The 24,102-nt window shown below is 43.7% G+C and overlaps 1 long non-coding RNA gene across 1 annotated transcript in view; it reads right to left on the reverse strand.

The window, feature by feature from the left end:
* LOC121058287 overlaps positions 1–23,882 on the reverse strand; it is a 36,374-nt gene extending 12,492 nt beyond the window's left edge. Inside the window, exon 1 of the long non-coding RNA XR_005814155.1 lies at positions 23,444–23,882. This is a non-coding gene — a long non-coding RNA (uncharacterized LOC121058287). The remainder of the gene's footprint in view (positions 1–23,443) is intronic.
* Between the last annotated feature and the right edge of the window lie 220 nt (positions 23,883–24,102).

Genomic DNA, 24,102 nt, shown 5'->3' on the forward strand with positions numbered 1-24,102 from the left:
AATTACACCGTATCTGTCAGACAGACAGACTTGAAGTGGTTGAGGTGAGGTTTGCCCTCTGCAAGTCCAGACAGACCCTGTGCCACTGAGCCTGTTCGGTGTGAACCCAAGGGAAGCGAGAGGAGAAAAAAACTTCCCATTCCTTCCTTTGACCAGTTAGGATCGCCTAGCTAACCACACAAGACAACCTATGCTGTGCAAATAGGAGAGATTTTCACTGGACCTAGTGGGAATGGTAATGTTTTGGTGCCATCCAGCAGATATTTAGGAGCTATAGTTCAAGTGCAGTCCTTAACTCTGAATTTCCTGCTTTCCTTTCCAACGCCGAACAAAGCAACCTCTAAGTAAAAGCTGCCTCACGCACGGGGAAGCAGCCAGTTAGAACATGCCTTTTTTCCCTCTTGGCACCCTCCGTGGTACCCCTATGGAAAGGGCACGGGAGCACCATTCCCAGCCGTGCTGCTGGGCGCTCTGAGTCACCCCTACAGCGAGCAGGAAGGGTGTTGGCGGCCAGGAAGCTCCCTGGGTGAGTCACTGCCAAACGCGGCCGTACCTAGAGAAACTTGGCATGGCCTCGCTTAGCTCTGTGCCTGTGCTGTTCCTCCTCCCGTCCTACTGCTAGCCGAAAACTGTTTGTTAACAGCAGGAGCTATTGAGCGAATCGAAGGTGGAGATTTTAAAGCTCAGCACCAAGAGACAGCTACTTGCATTCAAAGAGTAGAGGAGCATTACAATGAAAAGTATTGCAATAAAAAGAATGAAGACTATAAGCAAAACCAACTTTTTCCACCCAGGTGGACAAAATCAGTCAGTTTTCCCCACCTATTTTATGATTTCCAGCATAACTACTTCCAGTTTTAAACCTGGATGCACTGGCATAGCCCTCGTAGACCTGATGGGACACTAGTGTAAGAAACTAACTTAGTTTCCAATTTCCCCGTGACTTCCCACGCTACAATTTTTCTCCTACATTTTCAGAATCATCCAAGCATCTGCTTACCTTTTTTTTGGCAGCCTGGCTTACACAGAACGCCTCCTACTAGCATTATCCACCTGCCTCCCTCTCTTCTATCCCATGCTGTGCAGACGTGGAAAAGTGCAGCACTGATTAAGGATAACAATCTTAGCCATTGCAATTTGGACACAGCAGGTGACGAAAAGTTCCTCCAAACAATGCTGGAGATTACTATGAACGTCTCTTTGTCTTAGGTCACCGTACTTAGGTCACCATACTTCACATCTGCTCTGGCACAAGGCCAATGTCAAAGCAGACCAAGCATTACAAACATGGGGCACTTAGCCTTAATGCTCTGGGCCCTGGCATTTGCAGGCTAAACGTGAACACGTGTCTTCATATCTTAAGAACTGATATGAATACATCAGCACAGTAAGTAGATCCAATGAAACTCAGCCATAAAACTCAAATATAACTAGGGGTTGTGGTCAAGATCTTATTAATTGTTTATTTTCCTATATATACGTGTGTATATACATATAAATATATAGCCAACCACTATTCAAGGATCTCCAGATTACAGAACCAGATGCTCTTATGCTACGTGACATCTAAATACAGGGAAAGCCCCACCCCGAAGCACCTGCTAATCGAGCATTTGGGATTTACTGCAGAACTGATGTAAAGTCACCTCCAGCCCACAAGTTTGGAGATAAGCTTTCCCTGGCACAGGTGCTGATGGACAACTTTCAGATTTAGCATAGCCCAAAGTTGTCTGCATTGGTGGAAAAAGGCAACCGCCCACTGAGTAACTCTTCTGCGTAAAACCTCAGCAGATGCATGTTTGCATAAGTAGGCTAAACCCAAAGGAAAGATTCTGGTTTTTCTGCTGATATACCTAGCTATACCCTGCTGGCTGCAGTGCAAGGATCTCTGAGGAAGTACCTTAATTGAACTCGGAGATAAAGAGCAGTCTAGAATGAAAATTGACACATTTTGAGGGCACAGAAAGATTTAAGGGAAGAAAAAATTCCATAGGTGATGTTCTTCCACTACTACATCAAGTTTCTTCAAGCTCAAAACCTCAAAAGTCTGGGATACGTGTCTTCTTTTGCTTGCAGTATTTAAGCCCTGGATGACAGTGGTTTTATTCATTGATTTGCTTAACACTGATGTGAATGGTGCTTACAAACACTCCTCCTGTCTGTGTATCAGATTAGGATTACTTGGAATAGCGCTCTCTCACTTGTGAGTAAATTAGATGGAGCGTTAATGACTGAAACTAGATCTCTCTCTTTATGGCCTCTTCATTGCTTAATCTGAGATGCCTTGGCCTCGATAATTGTTAATTACCAACTATCAAATGGAAAACGTGACTAGTGTGTTATTAAACTTTTGCTAGCTTTGACAAGCTGTTTGACAAAGCCAAGGAACTTTTAAACTGGCTTTCTCAAAATTAATCATCGTGCATCTTAAAAAATGGTAGTAAGATATAGGAAAAATCCTACAGGAAGATCCAGTGCCAACATGCACAAAACCCCAGGTGTTGGTCTTAAGATTTTCTTTTTTTTTCCCTGGAATTCCTCAGGACCAGTGGCCTCCACGACAGCTGGAGTGGCCTTGCAGATGATGTACAAGTATTCCTTTGTGCATTCCTCACACCTCACCTGCCCTGGGAATGCCTCGACTCCACTGGTCATAAAGGATCTTGCAAAATGCCTGACAGTGAAAGGTGTTAATGGCTTCAACAGTCTGCTGGGGTGGTGATTTGAGTTCATCCCATCCAGGACAGGATAAGGGCTAGGTGGCCTCTCAAGGTCCTTCTGTCCTTTTCGTCACCGAACCCATGGCTTTCTGATCATTTTCCCCAACTGCTTGCAAGAGCTTAGTGCAGCAGTGGACTTGGCCCTTTCAAGAAAAGAATCTATCATTTGTAAGGCGCATTTCGCTTGCTGTATTTTGCTGTGTTAGCTGATGGCAATGTATAAATGAGAAATAATGCTGCTGTTGAATGAATTTGCCAAGAGCTATCACTCATCGTGCCACTTACTAACCCCACAATTCTTTTGCTGCTTACAGCATCATGCCACAAAAAAAAACCCAAATGCAATTCAACGTTGTGCAGCATGCAGAATTCCCACTGCAACAGAAGCTGTAAATGGGGTCGCCAAGAGGACCGCATCTTTCTCTGACTGTTTCATTTGTAATGCACTGGGATTATTATGTTTTATTTGTAAAGCAATCCTTTCCTTAAGGGTCGTGCTGCAAGATTATTAAAACATCATGGAATACATAATTTTCTCTTTCACCGCCTCACCTGATTCTTTGTCATCTTAGAAGAAACAAAAGGAAGAAGGATCAATAAAACATAACTCATTCTGTTCTTTCTTTTTAAAGAATTGCTAATAGTTTTCACTAAGAGGAAAATGATCCCCATAACACAGTTTCAGTGTATTTTTTTAGAAGACAAGATATATTCTCATTTTCCTTATTCTTAAAATTGTATATCCATTGAAAAAGCTGGTGTACGCTTCTTTAAAGAAATCTGTTATCCTAATAATGTTACACCACTTTTTTTTTTTTTTTAAGTGCTTAAGAAAAATGAAAATTAGTTCTTAAAACAATTTATTCTTCACTTTATTTGCATTCTGCTGGAAGGGCTAAAGACTTATTTATACCAGATAGAGGGGTTTTGCTAGGTTCAAAACCCCCTCCTTCTAACCCAAAGCTTATTGACAAAAACAAAATGAAGCTTCGAGTGACAGATGAGCTAATCTGCAGTTCAGAGCTGCAGCAGAGTACTTTATTCTATTAATCATTTGAGGCATGACTGATTACAGCTCACTGCGGTTGAATTCACTATCTTTTTTTAGTGTATCAAATATTCCAACTTGATGTGACTATAGCCAAGACAGCCAGGTCAGCAGCTTGACATATTCCCTATGGTGGCCCTAAGCCTATTCAGCTGATGTCTGCCTATAGGTGATGCTGTTTCTTTTGCTCTGGAGAAGCAGCACAGTAAACAGTTTGTTAACAACTAAGTTTGCTAAAAACAAATGTAGGCTGGGACTTTCATCTGCCCCATGGCAGAGCTGATTTGAGTCTTCTGGAAGGACAGGCAGAAGGAATATAATACAAGATGAGAAAGTTGTTTGTCTGAGTATAAGAGACAGGGCTTCTGTTAAAGGAGACGAAGATCGGCATGTAGCTGCCATTCTCCTGCAGCCGGACTCCCACCTGGCACTAACATTCATGGAGAAGAGGAAGCAAGCACATGACTAAATATCCTACCACACTTATCAGATAAAAGCTGCAGAAAGATATCAGCACATAATATATAAAATGGTGTTCCAACAGAGCTCCCTCTCCTGCCTTCAGTGCAGCTGCCATCACCAAGTACGTAAGCCTGTTTTAGTATTATTTAAGGCTTTCCTTATCACAGCAGTCCGAGGTCAGATGGTGTGAAGTCATTGGAATCCGCATCATTTAACTTACTGTAATTTTGGAACAGCTGCTTCTCCAGTGGCCTTGAATTACTTTGAATACGCTAGCCTCATTTGGACCTTCATTACGCTCCCACTAGCGAGGGGAAGAGACGTTTGCTTCAGCATAAGAAATCAGTGTGTTGCAATAGCAATTGACTTTGATTTGTTCCCGTGTTGCACTATAGCCAAAATCGGTGCTGTGTACTGTAAGAAAATCATTCAGCTGAGCCATTTGTACCAAGATGAACTTGTCCCTTAATTAAATCTGTAACTGGAAGGCAGAAAACATCTCTCAACAAGCCATAAGGAAGCAGTGCAGGAAACTGGTCCAAGAGGCTCACTGCATCAGATCTATAGAGCTGTCCTTGTCCGCTAGGAATGGCTGAAGACAATTTTATTTATTTTTATATATATATATATATATATATATATTTTTTTTTTTTTCTGGAAGGATTTGAGGTCAGATGTTGACTTGGATTGTCAGAGTCCACATGCTTCAAGCAGAAAAGACAAGCCCATTCAAGTTAATGCCTGAAGTTAGAGCATAGGAGACAGTATTTCCCCATGTACCCCAAGATCTGAATCCTTCCAAAACAAGGAAAGCTGGGGGAAAAGGAGGGGAGAAAGACTGAAAGCAGAGAAAGATATGCAGACTTTCTGTCTGCACTAATGCTTGTCTTTTAGCTGTAGATCTTGGGATTAAAAAAGACTCAGTCTCTGAATTCAGACCATAATATTGAAAAATGTACCTTGGAACACCTAAATTCTTTTCTTATAGCATCTATGATTTCAGTAGATGCTAGAAAGCTACATACCTTTGAGGATGGCTGCCCTAAGGCATAAAATCATTATGGCACATGTTTAGGAACTGAGCTCTCCTTCAAATAAATGGATGTAAACACTGAAATGCCTTCAAATTTGGCATATGGGCTTTGATCACTTCTACAAATAGAAATCTAGTTTCTAAATCACCTGGACACTTGAAAATTAGACTGGAACATGAACTTGATTGATGATGATGTTTTCAACTTGCTGATTCAAATGGCTACTCTAGATGAAAAAGGAATTTCTGCTTGCAGAAAATAGGAGGGAAGAGCTTGGAGAAGAGGGCCATAAAACAAATTAACACGGGGCCTCCAGGCATTGGCTCAAAACATTTCATTCCTTAGAGATGAGGTACCTTGGGGGAAACAGAAGCAGCAAAACAAATGACAAATGGAAGCCAAGGGATGCAAATGATGAAACGAAAAAGAATGCTGTAAAAAAGTTAGGCAGTATTTAAGGGTTGGGATTTTGTTTTGTACATTATCTACTTCTCTGTGCAGAGCTAGCCTGGTAGAGAAGTCCTTCTAAGCATTCATACTGGAAATAAATGCTTTTACCTGCTTCAAGAATGTACACTTAGCTTTTACCTTTGTATGGTGCTTGAATTTCTTTCTCTATTTCCCTTTTTACAGATGACTATATCCAATGGGGATGCTGTCACCAGAAAGAGGCCCCGGCAGCCTCGACACTGCCATCGTTTGCTGCTCCTGTGCTCTGTTGGGGCATTAAGTCCTCGCAGGATGGAAAAGGCACAGGGCCAATTAAAATGGTGGGAGGGATGGGCAGTTAACAGCAAGCCCTCAGCCACAGGAGGAAGTATCAGGTGACAATATTGTGAATCACCTACAAAAAAAATGTAGATCCCTGGCAAAAAAAATAAATAGGAAGTCCCCCAACAACATGCAATGAGTTTGAGAGGTTTGAGCACATGAAGAGCTCTGGGGAGCATCCCTTTATTCAGAGCTACCCAAAACCAGATTTCCTGAAGCAAAGCGGAGTTGTGGAGGACTGGTTGCATCACCCTGAGTGCCTCTGTAACTCATTAACACGCAGCTTATCGTGCTGCCCCAATGCCAGGCAGCATGCTCTCCCACAGCACCCACCAGGCTGCAGGAAGCCAGCAGTGGTCCTGGCCCGAAGCATCCCACCTGCACCTCTGGGGCAGCTCCTCTGCTCGGTGGCCCTGTGTGCAAAACTTAACCCCATAGACAAGGTGTTTCCTAAGCTAGTGGTGTGCAAAGGAGTTCTTAAAATGCTTCTTTGTAGGATTGACCTGCTCCCAGAGCTTGCTGAAGAGCTTCCAAAAGCAAATCACTTCTGCACCCGCTCTCGTGGAAAGCTGCACAGCCCTCCAGAACAACCAATTCCCAGATTCTGGAGAGCAAGACAGAAACAGAGACCGATTCTTCTGCTTGCAGTAATAGCTCAGAATGATTTGCTCAGTTTCTTTCTGAAGCAGAAGACAAAACTCTTGCAACAGGACACCAGTTAGTGGTCTTCCCCCTGCTCTGGTAGGGCTGAAAAAAATGCTGGGGCCCAGCTGGATTTTGGTGAGGATTTGGACAAGAAGAGCAAGAGTTTCTATGTCAGGCCATGCAAGGCTGCATGCCATCTTTATTTTTAAGGGGGATAGCAGGAGGAAAAGGAAAGGTAACAGGAAGAAAGATGCGTGACTTGTGGTTGAATTCTCTGTGGCTCAATCTTACATCAAATAGTTTGTGCTGCTTTTGTTTGTTTGGAACACCCTGAGGATTTGTGCCACTATGTTCAGACTATTTTCCAGAAATATTTAAATATTTAAACAAATATTGCTGTTTACACCTTCATTTGCAAATAAAAATCAAAATGACAGTAAATCAAGGCAGGAAGCTGTGATTCAAGTCAAGGCTACACTATTCAAATCCCATTTTGGTTATGAAATGCTGATCACTGAGGCTAGATTAGTTCTGATGGAAGCTGTTGATATTCTGTTGGCATTTTTTCCACACACTGTCTTTGTTTCAGGGACACCTGACAGGATATTACTGTTTAGTTATGCAAAGTGTGCCCTTATTTCCAATGCTCATCATTAGAGTCACTGATTTCTTCAACGACTTCTCAAAGCAAAGCTAGAGAAATACGTTCACAGGAAGATAACTAAAACACATTGAATTCCAGTCCTTTCATTGAAGGTAAAAGTTAATCTCTTTGCCCTGTGAGTTCAAGACTGACCAAATGTAATAAATGACTTTTAAAGCAAGGAGTTAAATATTGCAGAACCTGAAAGCTGGGGCTATGCTATACCCCCTGGAGACATGTAGCTCTGCACTTATGGCACTGGTATTAAGGTTTTGGGATTCTCTTTCCCTCCTGAAGGAAAGCCTTTTGCTGTTAGTGCTCTTGGGTCCAAGAGGGGAAGAAGCTAATCCATCTCAGAGACCAGTGCTCCAGCATCCCCTGCAGCTGGGGAAATTCAACATTGTTACCCCAACTGGTCCAAAGCATGCCAAGCACGCCCCTCAGCCAGACCCTTCACCCCAAGGACTCTGTGGCTTCCTGATCCAGTAAATTGTTCCGTGCTCATGCTTTACAGGTCCTGACCCCTCTCCTGTTGGCATACCACTGCTGGTGGATTCCGATGGCCCTACACAACGGCACTACAAGAGCAAAAATAGGCAAGCACCTGGCCCCACTCTCTACCTGCACATGGGAAAGTAAACCTCGGTAAACCAGGTGCTGTTAACCCCACTGCTGCAACAAATTGCAGCAAAGGGAGCAATTTACTAACCAAAAAAAATCTTCAGCTCCCACCTGCTCCTTCAGCATCACGACCAGGGAAATGCCCAGAGCACCGCATCCTGAAGGGGGCTGGGAGGAGAAGGCTGGAGCCCACTGGGGCCCACGCCATGGGAAGAGGTTTGGGTCTGCTTCATGATCTGTTCCCAGCAGCTCAGGAGTTAACCGACTGTAGGCGCCTGCACCTTTTATTTGCCTTGGATTTGCACCAAGTTTGAGTCATCACGTTCAAACACAGGGGAGGAGGGAAAAAAAAAACAGAAAAGTGCATTTCATATTCCAAAAAGGGCATTCCCATACCAGGACACTTCAGTTGTTACCAGGAAAAAGGAGCCTTTTTGAAATAAGGTGGGTGTAAGCATGTCTCCTCCTCCGAAGGAAAACCAGGATCTGTTCAGAGCACTACACCCAGCTCAGATGCTCTGGGGTCCAAATAAGCCAGGACCTCCAGGTACATTATGTCACGTCTGCCTTTATAGAGATTTAGCTTTGCTGCAGCTCCATTAAGCTCATGCTGTAGGTGGGACTGAGGGCTTTTATAGTAGCAGACTATCAAAGGAACGCAAGGAATGCAGGGTGTAAACAGATTAGATCTTTTTCCCCCCTCTTATAGAAAGACCTTGATTTTTTTCCCTTTCCTCTGAGGCTTTACAGATTTAAATGAAACACTGAAGCATGCATGTTACTCAAGTGCACCCTGTCCCTAGTCCAGGATTCAAAGCCAACAATTCACAGGTTTTTCCTGTTTAATCAGGGGTTGTGCAGGAACTTAACCAAGCTTTGGAACCGGATCCACTGGCAGTTTGGGTTGAACTGGAAAAAAAATTGACCTACAGCACATTAACCCCTCACTTTGCTGTTTCACCCCTTTTGAAGCGTTTGTCCTACAATTACCGAGGATATCCACTGGCCACGTCTCCACTGAAAGCATTTACTATCCTAATTGTTTACAGCTTGCTGTACTGGATAAATAATAACAAGGACCAAGGGTTAGGCTTGCATCCAGAGTCAGTCTGGATAATCCCAGGAACCTTTCTCACCTGATGCTGAAGCAGCTGACATCTCACCTGGGCTCTATGAACTATTTCACTAATGATTCAAAAGACAGCCTTATGAAAGCTGAAGCCTGAGCAGAAAAGGGATACACGAATTACTAAAGGATGATTTACCCTCCTCTATTTCCCATCTGTACTGGATACCTTTCATTGCTTGATACGAGGTTTGCATTCAAACGTTTCACTGCCCTTCCTGAATCAGCATTGCAGAAGTTTGGGCCATTTACTTGCTATATGTGGGATTTCAAACTTTTATATTGCAATTTTCACCAGTCTTTTGACAAGATGGCCGTGTCTGCCAAGGAGAAACCGAGGAATAGCACACAATAAACACAACATCTGTTCCTCAGACACAGGGACGTGCCTGAAGTTCAGCAGGAGGAGGCAGAGCTACTTTGGATATGGAGCAGAGCCCTTTCACAGAGGGCAACTAAGACACGGGAAGAAGAGAGCAGATATGTTTTATTAAGGACAGCAGAAGTAATGCTAACATGATGAAGACATCCCAGCAAACCTGTAGCTAGGTGGAAAACTGGATGTTAAATTTCCTGGCATGACTGATCAGAGCAGTGATGAATTAGTAGATCTGGAGAGGCAGGAGCAGGAAGAGGGATTGTTTTAAAACAGAACTGGCTGGAAATCATATTCAGTAAGCACAGAAACAGACTGCATCTTTAGTATTTGAAGACTCTGGGACCAAACTTAGAAAAAAGACATCACAGGGGCATTCACACAACGATGACCACTGAAAAAAACATTTCCTGTCATTACCAAATGTGTGGCTCGTAATACAACAATTCCCATTCTGCTAAACTTTCCTTACATGTTTTGTAAGGCTGGCTTCAGCCTCAGCTCCAGCAGGGAAGCACAGTGTGACAAAGATTGGAAAGGCACTCTTCAGCCTTTCCTTCTGTGCTTTTGCCTTTTTATTGCATATAGCTTTCCTAGCTAATTGATCCAAACGTTCAACCTGAGGCTGATTACAGCATCCGTTGTACAAAAAAAAAAAGCAATGCTACAAGAGCTGAGGTAGGTGGCCAATGAGTGAATAAGTCTGACATGATTAACTCCTCTGAAAGCCTAACCCACTAAGATCATTAGCACATACATTCAGAGCAAAACAATTGCCTGGAAAAATCAAACATGCACCTAATGAGTTAGAATATTTACAGAAATCTAGGGAATTATAATGGTAGCAAAATCAAAAGGTTTCATCCGAAGGACTTCATTATCATCCTTTTTGAACTCTGTTCGTGTTGCTCATTTGCACATTCGACAGCACTTTACGTTAAGTAGTGAATCAGTATTAACGAACAGCCCATCCTGGGCAGGGCAAGGAGGTTAAGCACTGTGCTTTCTTTACAGATTAGCTGTGAAGAAGCCTTCCTCATCGGATTGTCTCCACAAGGCCTGCAGAACACCTGAACACCTCTCCCCATTAGAGCAGCTAGCAAAAAAAAAAAAAAAAAACAGGAAAATGCATATTTTCCCATTTCAGCTATAAATCTAAAAAAATATATGCTGTACTCATAGGTTTGAGCCAAACCTGATTTCCCTGTATGCTGATGAGAAAGGACAAAGATCATCCCTATTATTATCATGGGCTGCAAGGAATCAATAAAGTGCTTCTACTATCTTGTTTAGCTGAACTTTTTTTTTCCAACTAACAAACACACCTGGTTCAAAACAGTCTGACCAGAGACAAAGCAGTTGTCTGGTGGCTTTTCAACACCATCAGATGTTGTAACAAACCTACGGTGTATTTTCCTTAAGGTGGTTTTGCTCCTTCCATCGAAAGCTGCACCAAAAAGCAATCCCAAAGGTAGAGGAGTAATTACATGATGAAGTCCTTGCGTAACCCAGTCCTGCTGCTAGGTCCAAACCTAAAAACAGGCACTAAGGTGGGGAAAAGATGCCTTTAGACCATTTATTTGCACAGTTACCTAAATGCAAACACTGCAGAGTTCACGCGAGTCACTGCAATCTATCAGGAGGGTTAGTCCCACCGGGATGATGCAAGAGCCACCTCGATGCTGTAACCTCAGACAGGCTTCAGGTCTGTGCCACCAGGAAGAAGAATTCGGGTGACCTAATGCTTCGGATTGCACATCCCTGCCATGAATCATCAGAGATCGAGATCAGTGATTCCCACAGTCCCACTTCTCCCTAGTTCTGATCGTCCCTCTCTAGAAAACAGAGCACCCCCTCAACCCACATGACTTGAAAACTAGGAAGAATTTACTGTAAGGAGCTATCACATCAACAGAGCACCGCACTCATATCATAGGCAGGCTGCTCGAAGGTCAGATCAATAGGCAGAAAACTGAGCTTAAAACTTCTGATGCCACCTACAATTCCTAGGAAAAGGAAGTTAGGCCCAACTGGCAGCACATGCAAACTTAATTCCAGGAAAAAAAAAAAAAGCTATATACCTACTTAGTTTCATAATACCACACTTGTTTGTGAAACAGAAAGCACGCAACATGCATGCTATTTATATTTTTTTGTATCCCAGGTCTTACATTAATGGGAAGCCCCTATATATGCTCCAGGCTTGCCCCTTATATTACAGCTTTTATCATTCTTGTCCTTTGCAGTGTCCTTGTCTTTCAAGGACAGAACATAGATGAACTTATTTGTTGGTGTTTCTAATTCAAAATTTCTTTAAAAGGCTGATGAGATTTTGAAAAAAATGGATAATATGCTGGCAGACAGGTGCTCATAGAACTAAAATCCACATCCTTCCCTAAGTGCAAACACCGTCCTATTATATCTAATCACATCTCAGAAGCAAAAATGCCCTTACATCTCACTCCTTACTGTATTACTTTGAGCTTATAAAACCAAAGACTATTTGCTTTTAATTACTAGGGTGCAGACCAGAGTCATTTTGTATGCTGTTGCAGTATTTTACAAAATAGGCACTTCTAAGTGGATAAAAGTGCTCCATAGTGGAACTTCTAATGCTTTTCTTTGTGGACATCCACTTTCATTCTGATTTCTATTTGCCTTTTTCTTTTTTAAATGGCTAGATTAAGCTGATGGAGAGTTTCACGGTGTTACCTTTCATAAGATATATTCCCCTCTCTTTTCACAGATCATCTGTCACAGTTGTGTTGCCTGGAAGAGGCCAGTATCAGCTTAAAATAACCACACGCTCTTTCCAAGCGTGGTGCCTCTGTTCTGAAGCCTTGTTTCTACCTGCTGGATGGTGTTTCCCAAAATAGGGAACCAAAATACAATCCAGGTATAGGAGGGAATGCATAGGAACATTTTCCTTGGGAAGGCAGAGACACTGCTGGTAGCAGCTTTAATGGCTAGTTGTTACAAGTAATTAAAAGCAGAGGGGCTTTGTACATGGATTTGCATTGGCCAAGAAGCGAAGTTACAACTATTCCACCTGTTTTAGGTGCAACTGGAGAAACTCTCTGGGTTGCAAACAAGGAAAGCAGCAGGGCAGGGGCAGGGCAGGAGGCCAGGGTCAGGTTTCGCACAGAGGCTGCTGACTCACAGCACACACGCACGCCCCGGCTATTGGCCGCCCACTGGAAATAGCAAAGACACCAGTGAGTTATCAACTAGGGTGGAGGAATGTCTGACAGACAGCAGAGGAGGTTTTTAAGGCGGTTTCCTGCCTAGTATCATTAACCCCTGCAGGACAAGTGGCAAGGATGTGTCTGCATACCCTGCCACCGCAGCACAAGGACGGGTCAGGATGTTTTGTAGCATGTCAAGTCTCTCCCACCGCCCCTTGCCTTGTCAACATCAGCTGGCAGTAGCCATAGCAGAAGCCTTTTCTGATCTACAGACTGTGCTCCAGCTAGCAGTTGAGGATCAGGAGATCCTGTCCCCAGCTCCAGGTTGGCTACTTAACTGTGGTCCCTGATGCTGGCCTTCATGGGCCCAGAACCAACCATGTTTGTTGCCTTTAAGCTTAGACACAGCTTTAGGTGTTGACATTACACTCTTCTGGATCCATTCGACATACCATTTTGCTTCCCCAGTAGGATTAACCCTCAGGAAAGCTGATCTCCCTTCCTGAATTCTAGCAGGAAGCGTCAACCTTGCAAAGGCTTAGCTGTGCTTTGTGCTCCGTCTAAGCTTCTTGTTCTCCCTCAGGCCCTACTTTTGGTTACTTTTAGGTATCCATCGAGCACCCAGATTGGAGCCCAAAGTCAGTAGAAAGGCTGTCAGTGAGCTCTGTGGGTGCTAAGTGAGGCTGAGGCTGCGTTATGCTCAGGTTGAGTATAATTACAACATGAATAACAGGACTTTCTATTTTTGTACGAGCATTGATGCAGGAGGCAGTGCTGTGGTTCCAGTCCCTATCAGCATACATTAATTCTGCTCTTATTGTTCAATCAGTATACCAAATCATCTTGTTATATGCTGGTATGAGGCATATATATAAGGTAGCATAGCACAGATTTCATTCTGAGCTACACAAACATTTCCAAAACCACTGAGTCTCACAACGCCTTTGCAGAATATGCAATATTATGATGTAGATCATATCACAGCAAGGATCCCTGTGGACAAGGCAGCATGCTCACCTGAACGCAGAGAGGAGCAATAAATTCCTGCCTGTGTCGGCAGACCTGGAGACACACAGCTCACAAGGCACACGCTGCCAAAAGTCAGTTTATATTCAAGTATCCCAAATTCTGCTCCCCAGCAACAGGAAAGGAAACAGATGTGTCTTGTGGGTTTATAGCACTGAGATTCCATCACAGGGAATGACACTTAATACTATCAGCACTGTTTCAGGTTGAGCGTTTAACTGTCTGAATTCAGTCCCGTGCCAGTCCAACACGAAGGGAAAAGGAGCCCCCTGTGCACCCTCCAACAGCTGCTCAGCGAGGTCAGAAAGCTACTGAAGTGTGGTTTCTCCCAAGAAAACATTTTGCCATTCTTTTGAAATGTGTTCTCATTTTACCTGTCTCTGCTCTGTAAATCATTAGCAAAAGTTATCCTCTTTGCTTGAGTCAAAATGAGGAAAAAAACAAAACGCATTTTTTGTTAGAAAAGAGATAGCAGATATTCATCAAAATCCTGATCCAAATTCCAGGGAAGCTGATAAGAGATTTCCTGTTGTCGTCTATGTGCTTTTAGGAAATTTTAATTACATATAGCCTAGACTGCTATACATACATATCCATAAAGATATATACACACACATTTACATATAGCCTAGAATCCTAGGGGGTGATTTTATCTCGAGAGGTGATAACCTCATTAGGGCAAAGTGAAGCTTTATCCCCTGCATCTGACTCTGGCCCCAGACAGCCAAAGTTGCCTGGTGTCACAGCGCATCCCTGATGTGTGGCTTTCATCACTGCCACCCCAGTTCAGCTGAAGGCCATGGCACTGCGAAAAAGGTCACCACGCTCGAGGGCAGCTTGGGGCACAGCCTGCCTAGCAATGATGTTAGGAATTAGGAAGCAGCAGCGCAGGGCCAGACGCACAGGAGCATTAGGAAAGAATGAAAATGAAGAAAATCCTACAATTCCTGCACACCGTTTTCACATGTCTTCCTTTTCAGGATAAATGCATGCAATCACTAGCAATAAGCAGACGGTTGTTCAGGAGCCCTGGCCCTGTTGATGCTTCCACAGTGTCTGTTCCCTGTCGTGGGACAAAAGGAAGCTTCCCTGCCAGCGTAAGTAAAAGGCACCGCAATAAGAACAGTGCTATCAGCCTATTCAATAAATCTCAGAAAAGTCCATACAATTTTTACAGGTGTGCACAGATCCCAAAATGGAGGGGACAGACACTGGTTGCCTGAAAATCCCCCACTGAAATAGATGGCAGCTGCTCCTGCAGCATTCTCCAGGCCACCTGGAGGTGACCTTAGGGCTTTGCTTTTTTTCAAGTCACCCTGAATGCTTGGCACCATGTCAGCAGGGGCTGCAAATTATTCTTGCTGTGTTCCTTTAGGTAGTCTCATTTTAAGCCTAATCACACCTTGTCTCCTGCACTCTGCTATAGTATTAGACTGAATTTGCAACTCACAGTATCTAGAGTTTTGCTCAGATTTTCTTTCCTTTCTATAAAAGGATAATTTCCTTCCCCTATGGATGTTGGACATTCATAGACATAAGAAAGCTTCCAAAAAAATATGAGAAGTGTACCTAGTTACTTAGTTTTCAGACAGCAGGCTGGAAATACTCCTGCAGCTTAACCTTTGCATGCATTTTATTTTTCGTCTAGAAACAGTACCCCTCCATACAGTCTTTTTTTTTTTTTCTTTGCTGAGCATTCATCAGAAAACACAAATTTGATATTAGATGTACTTTGCCAAAAGATTCTCTGCATATCTCTTTGCACCAGAACTGACCAGCAGTGGAAATGTTGTACCACTGCTAGCACTGGTACAACAGGTCCCAGATCCCCCTGGAAAGGAGGCAGGCTTCACAGGGTGGCCGATGACCGCAGCAATAAGCCAGCACTGGAAGTTCACCTCACCAAGTAAATAGCCCAGATCCCCATGCAGATCCCCACGTTTAAAAAAAACTTAGAAACCAAGCCTTTTTTTTTTTATTGCACTGGTAATTTCTCTCCTGTTTGTCAAGCAACCGTGTCTGAGCATTTTCAGAAGTGATCAGAAAACTAGGAAGTAACTTGCAGCTGGATCTTTTAACACACAAAGGTCAGCAACAAGAATCACCCCGCTACTAATCACAGCCTCCAGAAGTCACCTTGGACCAGAGGAACTGCTGCCATTCAGCGTCATTTCAGTCAACCCCAGTGCCTGAAAGTTCAGTAATTTTTACTCTTTTGTTCCTAACCCACTTTCAAAACTCCCTCAGAAGACTGCAAACCACAATTATAATAATCCCTAGAGAAAACGATAAAGTCTATCACTTACTTGCTCTCTCTTGTTGTTCTTGTCATTTAAATGCAAAAAAAAAGAAACAAACTTCATTCAGGTCACATTAAGAAAAAAAGTCAAGTCAAATCTCAACTCTAGGTTCACACAGTACCTTATTAAGCAAAGGAAAAACAAGGTGGGAGATGAACACCCCAGCGGACTCTCAGAGGAGCAGATTTATTCCCAGTGCTTTGCAGTGCCTGTTATCTCCGCCTTGGCTAAGCAAGAGAATGCTGGTGAAAATCTTTGCCTGGTACAGTACGGAGCCTCTGTTTCACAGGCCAGGAATTTTACATTGAATAATTTTTAACTTCAGCTCGGGGAGGCAAAACAGGGTCTCGTACATTCTGTCTGCTCGCTCGGGCTTTATTTATTTATTTAGCGGGAACAAGAGCTCCTAATTTTCAGGGGAGGTAGGGAACAGGGACATGTACCAACCCCTGGACTACCCCGTTGTGGGGGGGAGAAGGGGGACGAGGTTAGGGCAAAGTTGGTGAACTTTCCTGGGAAAATAAAGAGAGACACACAGTTGAGAGGCTGTTTCCTTCAAGAACTGCAGACTATGATTTCCCAATTCACTTCTTTTTTTCCTCAAAAATAATTTTACTGATCTGTAGCTAATACCACCTAATCCACTCAGAACTGCTAAAACAACAGCAGTTAGCAATATCGTTGATTAGATTTGCTATTTGTATTGCTTTACCTCTGCAGAGGGCCTGCTGAGATTCAGGCCCCGCCGTGCCAGGCATGTTATCAGGACGAACTAGGAGGGTCTACCTTAAGTCACAGAATAAATATTCAAAAGTCTGGGGCAAGAAACAAAGAAACAAGTCACCTCAGCTCTGCCAGAAGTTATATATCAAACCAGTGGGAGAACTGGAAGTAGGCCTGGTTCCCTGAATTGTAAGACATTTAAAGAACGGGTTTACAAGTGGACCCACATGCAAAACTCTCTGCGGGACGTGTTCTTCAAAACCCTCTGTAGCTGCTGAGGTTCCAGGCCATGAATCGATGGCGTTTCCTTGGGTTAATAGACATCAATTCTCACAACAAAGCCCAGTACAGAAGCTGACTCCTCTCCTGCAGGAGGACGCACACACAGACACACTAAACCTTAGACCTGGAAATGTCCCACTCCAAGTTCCTCTGTCCTTGCATAAGGCACCACATTATACCCAGTTATATATTGTTATACCCAGGTTTGATCGTTTTTCTTCAGCACAGGGTAGCAGCTGCCCTCTTCCACCCTGCAAGCTGTGGAATTAGTAATAGCACTGCTGAGCACCTGCACAATTACAGCTCCATTAAAACAGACATTTAAAGTTGCTGTCTCTGTTGATTACATGTTGTTGGACCAGAAAAATCAGTCAAATAAAGGCTCTGGGCTGGTCAGGAAGCAGAGAAACAAAATTCCCTGGTTTGTTCCCATCTTGCTTTCTGTTCCAAACGTGTCTCATTCAGTACGTTGAAGGGTCTGTCCTCATCCATGAGCCGGAAAGAGCCGGATATAGCATAGCCAGACACATTTCAGAGAAGAGGGAAACATTCTCTTAAAAAAAATTGTCAACACTCAACTCTCAGCACCGTTTCTGTAGCCTATTGTCACACACATCATTTATTGCACAACACAGTTGAGCAAACACCTGTTTGGGGTGTACAAACAGCCGTGCGTGCAGTTATAACAGACCGATGAGTTTCCTTGTTTACCTGCACCAAAAGCAAAAAAAAAAAAGCAAGAACATGGATGAAAAAAATGTGGAACCTTCCAGGTGGATGACGAAGCAGGTCTGGAAAAGGGATTGTTAGAGACACGTGGATATTGGATGTGCTGCAGATGATGCAACTTGCAGCTCTTGTGTTTGCAGGGGTGGTGGAAGGGCTGGCTTCTGAACCCAGGCATGGGCTTACCTTTTCCAGCAAACAGTGAAAGCAACAGGAGGCGTCATGCAACTCTCAAATGCCTCAGAAGACTCCTTGAGGCTCAGAAAAGTATTGGTAGCATTGTTTTCAAGCCACTTGGCACCACAGTTACAGATAAATAACATGCAGAAATTGGATTTGACCAAGGCACAAAGAAAACAGAAAAGTTTAAAAAAATATTTTCCATCTCAAATACAGCAGAAGCATCAAAATGTGAACCTATAGACAGTTTTCACACCGTTTATTTTTTTTATGTTAGTATTGAAGTGTGACTTCAAAGACACTCTCACCTGCAAGCACAGGCAAATGCTCACAGTTATGCTGAATGAAAACTGCGACGATTTACTGTTTAAATCCTAAAACAATAAACTTCCCCAAATTCAACTTCCTGATAGCCATTAAAAATTTGCATCAACTGGAAATAAAAAGCCTGCTGGGGAAGGGCTGAAAGACCGGCTGGCCTGTTTTTCAGGCAGACAAACAGCAGCGTGAATTACACCGTGCATCAGCTGAAAGCGCTGAAACAAAAAACCTCCAGAACAGCCGGGACTGACGCTGCTGAAAGCAAACCCACTCACGCCCAGGTCGGGACACCTCGGTGGCACGCACACAGGTGTTTCTCCAGCAGATGCTACCCAGAGCAATGGGGAACTGTAGCTGAGCATCATCCATCGCCAGGGGTTCAAAGCCATGGTTTGTTTCCCACCCTGGCTGGGGTGGTAGGAAGCACAAGGTGTTTGTCCTTTGTGGATGCAGAAGACACGGAGGCATTTCAAATTGTGCTTACAGGGTTAATTAGAGGAGCTTACTCTTTTACTCTCTTGTCCCAGAACACCGGCAGAAAAGGGATATTTACTCTGGAAAAAGCAGCTAAATCAGGTTTTTCTGCAGGCAGCTTCCACGTCCCTGCCCGCAGCAGGGCAGGAGGCGCAGCCCGGGGGCAATGCTTGGCCACCACCTCCTCCTGCAGGGCTCGGCCATGAGTCCCAGCAGTCCTGGGTCTGCTGGAAACCCCAGGGGGAACAAACAGCCCCAGCACAGGTTGCTTATGCCTGTAGGTTCCTCACGGTGAGCCGAGTTTCCATTAACCACTGGCTTTGTACAGCATAGCTTATTCATTATGTGTACTTCCTCGGTTTCTGCCTTAGCCTTAAATGTTTTCACGTGCCAGCAAAGCAGAGGAGAAATGCCTGACTTAGCCATGGGCAGGCTGAATCACAGGCCTACCTGTTGTAGGCAGCCCAGGAGTTTCTGTGTAGTGCAGGATGAGGGGAGGAAGTCCTCACTTCACACAAAATTAATGCCTGAAATTAACAATAACCTTGCACACTTCAAGAAACAATTGATGTAGAAGGCAGCTGGCAACGTCCTCCTCCTCCAAGTGCATGCTAAAGCCTCCCGAGTACCTCAAGAAAAATCTTTCCCCATGTCACCAGAGAGCCTCACAGAGCTGTATTTGTACAGCACTGCTGCTTCCAAGGCAAACAGACACCACTGAACTGCAGCAGCCAGCCCGTATTGAGATGCATCAATAAAATGTGATTTATAGCAATGTCACAGGAACGTTTTGTACTTATCACGCTCAAGATAAGATAGGAGGCATTGAGAAAGGCTCATTAAAGCACAGCCTGGCAGCCAGCACATTAACGAACTTGCTTTTCAAAGCTTATTAGCAAAGAGGCAACCGGTATAAACGAACAGCTTGCAGGAATAGGTGTGCGTTGGGAGAGGAGGATTAACCTGCGGATGGCAATTATATGAAAGTGTTGGTTACAACATAACTTCTGTGTTCAAGGAGTCCACTTCTTTTACAATCCTCAAATATTCAAAAGCTCCTATGAGGATGCAGAGCTCATTGGGCTCCACCCAGACGTATCTATTTCTAGTTCAAAGTTTAATGGGAGTTATTTCAGAGACAGATTTTGTTTGTTTATTTTTTTCCTGTAGAAGTGCCCTGAAGTAGTACCTGTGTCTCTCAGGAGGGCACGAACGCGGTATGGAAGCAGCACCCAAGTTAATCGGGTATTTTCAGCCTACAGAAGAGAAGGCAGTGGGACCAAACAGCCAGCTGAAAGGCAGCAGGTCCTCGGAGAACTGGCCAGCACTGGGAGTCACTGGGACACACATACAGCACTGACCAGTGATGGGGGCAGACGTGACACCAGTAAGAGGAGGGACTGCCTTGGCTGCAGCCCAGGTGGAGGAGTCCTTTTTTTCTTATCCCAACACTAGTTAATGCTGCAAGCCAGAGCTTAAAGAGCCAGCCTTGTAGAAGGAGAAGCGTTTGATTTCTCTTGCTGAGATGATTCTCTTTTGCAGCAGAGCAAGCTGTGGCTGCAAAAGGAAAAGGAAAAAAGGAGGAGAGGGGAAGACGGAGCCACCAAGGTTTGTTCCGGACCAGAACAAAGGGAAGCACAGACATCTGGCTGGGAAGATGCATCCAGCACAGCTTAGTCTTCTCCAAAGAGGTCACCACTTTTCATAGCCACCTCCATTTTAACAGACTGCTACTTGTTTCCTCTTCAGCTGCACACTAGATATTGTAGCAAAAGTGCTCGCCAAGGCTGACAGTCGTGTGCATTACAGCTCAGACTGTCTCACCAGAGACATCTGAAACCCACAGAGCCTGCTCGCCATCACGACGTGCCAAAGACACTTTTAGGTTGCAAACGACGCAGGACTTGGAGCTCTGCAAAGCAGCAACCCCACATTTAGCCCAGTTCCACCTACAGCTACATGAAGGATTACTGTAAGCAGTCAGTGAAGGTAAATACAGCTGCAGCTCCACGTCAATTTACTCCAAAAGCAATGTGATATTCCACGTGAATCGGGAAAAAAATAGTAATTAACTGCTAAAACATTCCCCAAAATTGATGGGGAGAGGAGCAAGGAAGGGAAACAGCTCATGTCTCCCATGCATTTCTCTGGGAGACCCAATTTAAACAAATAGTCCCCAAGTCTGAATCCCACAAGGTCAGTTCCTCACAGATGAGGGTGCTGTATTTCTCACTGAACACACAAGTATTGCTGCATCTATTTATCACCCATTTTTATCAGCAACTATACATGTAAATACCTGTCCGGTGTGAAAAATACATGAAGAGTGAACCTATGGCTTAAAAATATTTCGCCTTCTCCAGCTCCATCCGCACTCAGCTAGGGACACATCCAGCAGGAAGCAGGCAGAGACCCTCGTCCCATCCAAATTCCCCCAAACTGCCCCCATGTAAGCATAAAGACCATGCAACTGCTGCAGGAATCACAGACCTTTGTCTAAAGAGAATAACAAGAATAGTCTCCTTCTAACTTTACTGCCTAGCCACACTCAGTGTGTTTGCCCAAAATACTTGTCCTTTACCAGCAAAGCAGAAAGAATGCACGCCGTACTAGCTGATCAAATAATGCAGCTCCTGCAATCAGCTCACACGTCTCTCTACCAGCTTCTATTTTTGCATTCCCTCTCAAGACTCGTTAATATCCAGTGAAATAAAAGTATCTTTGGAACAGATAACATCACCAAAGAGAACAGCATGGGAAAGGTAACACATTTTCTGTTGTCTTTGATGCTATTATAGGAAAGGAAATCCAGGCCTATATTTTCAGAACTATTAGACCATGTCAATTAACTTGCCAAATATGAAATACCGTTTAAAAAAAAGAACTTGATCTGAAGAGAATTTTAACTATTTTGGAGCATGGAGCCTCATACCCCTCAGGGGTAGGTGACCTCAAGCCTTCAGCTCCACCTACCCTCAAGTATGCGAGCCCTCAGCCTCTGAGCCCCCCTCTATCACCACCAGCAGAACATGGAGTTAAATTCTTGAGGTTTGGGACATTCACTTGTAAATTGCTTCACTTTCATCCCTTTGCCCTCTGACTTCTGCCCCTTCAGCCTTTTCCCTCCCTTCATGAGCCATCCTTATCATTGCCTTCCTATTTTTGAGCGTGCATTAAGATAAGGCAAACAGATAAGTCACCTCTCCCACACAGGTTTACTTGCATAATCTGATAATTTACTCCAATTAGAGCACAAAATACTTTGGTCTCTCCATCCTGTTTAACCCAATTTGTAAAGTAAATATTTGCCCGGTGGTAGCTCCCATTGCCCAGACCATAGGGATGGCACACAAAAGACACCAGAAAACAGATCATTCTTCATCTTGCTTTAATCTGAGGGTGGTCTGCAGACGTAAAAGCATTGCAGAAGTTATCACAAGAGAAATTAAAGCACAGGAGCAGCTTACCTAAGGATATTGGGAATTCCCCCATGGGAAATCTTAAGAATCAAGGCCAGGTGTCTTCTAAGAAGAAACATCCCAATAAAAGTTTTTTTTTTTTTTTTTTTTTTTTGGTAAGATGACAAAGTACATATAGAAATTTTGGTATGTCAGGGGACACAGGTTGTCACCTGTTGTATTTTGATGAGAACAGTACCAATATTTAGTTCCTAATACCCTGACCATAAAATGCGTTTTACACAGGCTGCTCTCCCTCTCCTTCCCAAAATTCTGGGATCCTGAAACTGCTGCAGTACATCCTGCCTATCAGCCTCTCACATATTTATATTTATCTGCTGAAGATAAAAGAACTGCAAGAGACCACTGTTGCCAGCAGAGCTTTTACAATAATGAACACAGAAAAGCAATATTAAAAAAAAAATAATTAAAAACTACAGCAGACACAAACCTGAAAATAATCCTAGACATAAACACCCCTGAGCTTTAAGTGATTTCATGTTTGGAGCAGAACATCTTAGCAAAGAGCAGACCATTCCTGATGATGATTGCACTCTCTGCTGGCCCACCCATCCCAGTATCGTTAACACAAGGCCAAGGAGCTGGGCTTGGAGCCTGCCTCTCCTCCACTGCTTTTCAATACCAGCTTGCACATCTGCTCTCCAGGTCAAAGCACAGTCAATAACACCTACTGATTTGCAATTATTGGCTTCCTGCTTCTGAGAACAGCAACACCCATGGCACTAGAACATTTTTGGAGCGTATTCTGTCACAGAAGTAGGGGGAACCAGAGGAAAAAAAAAAATGCATGAGTTCTCATTCAAACACAGACTTGAACTCAACCACACAACTTTAATATCTGTTACTTTCCAGAAAGTTCACATGAGAAAGTTGAAGACAGAAAATGAGTTAATTACAAGTAGCAACGAATCAGCATTTCTTATAAATGAGATGGGCTGAGCAGATATGAAAGCTAAAATAGGAGGCTTCGATCTTTTTACTAAGATAAATAACCCCAATACGTTAGCTTAGCACTTCAGCATGTTCACAGGTGAACCGGTTGGCAAAGACCAACTTTTCCCTTCTTCCCAGTGTGTGCTGAACAAAATCCTTCAGAGGCTTATGGAGGACAGGAAGAAGACCAAGAACTACCTTCTTTTATTATAGCCATTTAAAAACATGCTTCCTTTTGAAAAGAAACAACACATGGGTGATTTTTTAAGCAAATGGCACTCCTATGGCCAAAGCCATCCCTAAGGGTGCAATTTTGGGGTCAAAAAGAGAAAGGTAGCGCTCCATACAAAAGACAAGAAAATAGCTACCTGAAGACACATTTTCCACTCACTGTTCTCCACGGACTTTGCAAGACCTTAGGCTTTCTGGTTGTGCTAGTAGGAGATGGTCTGGGTGCTAAGCACCCTACCCAGGGCCAGCCCCTCCAGCTTTAGCATTATTAATAGTTGCTGACACCTGGTGGTGAGGTTTACAAGCCTCAGGTTTGCAAGCCAGCAAGACACCACCTAGCCCAGCCTTCTTTTGGGTCTGTTCCTCATTTCCTCACCTGTAGGCAGCAGAATTTAATGGAAAATGGAAGCATCTTTAGAGGTTCTTATGAAAAACATCTGTGGACTGATGGGGTACAGATCTGTTATCAGAAAATACTGCAGATTTAAATAATTATGAGTGCTTTAGGAGTCATGTTGAACTCCAGTGTGGCCCTTTCCATTACTGTGTTTGCAGTGGAGAGGTATTGTGATCTCCCTGACTGCTTTATCAGTTGCTTTGGATTTATTATGTAAGCTGAGTTTGTCTCAGCTCCACAGGTGAAGTCAACATAAGCAATTTGTTTTACAATACAGCAACATAGGGCACTCGGGTCCTTTCAGTGGATGCACAGATATCTCAGCATCTCACATTAGAAATGGTACGTGTTTAGGTAATGAAGTTACGACGCAAGCCAATTGGTCAAATTTACAGAGTG

This window comes from Cygnus olor, chromosome 21, assembly GCF_009769625.2.
Source record: "Cygnus olor isolate bCygOlo1 chromosome 21, bCygOlo1.pri.v2, whole genome shotgun sequence".
Taxonomy (NCBI): Eukaryota; Metazoa; Chordata; class Aves; order Anseriformes; family Anatidae; genus Cygnus; species Cygnus olor.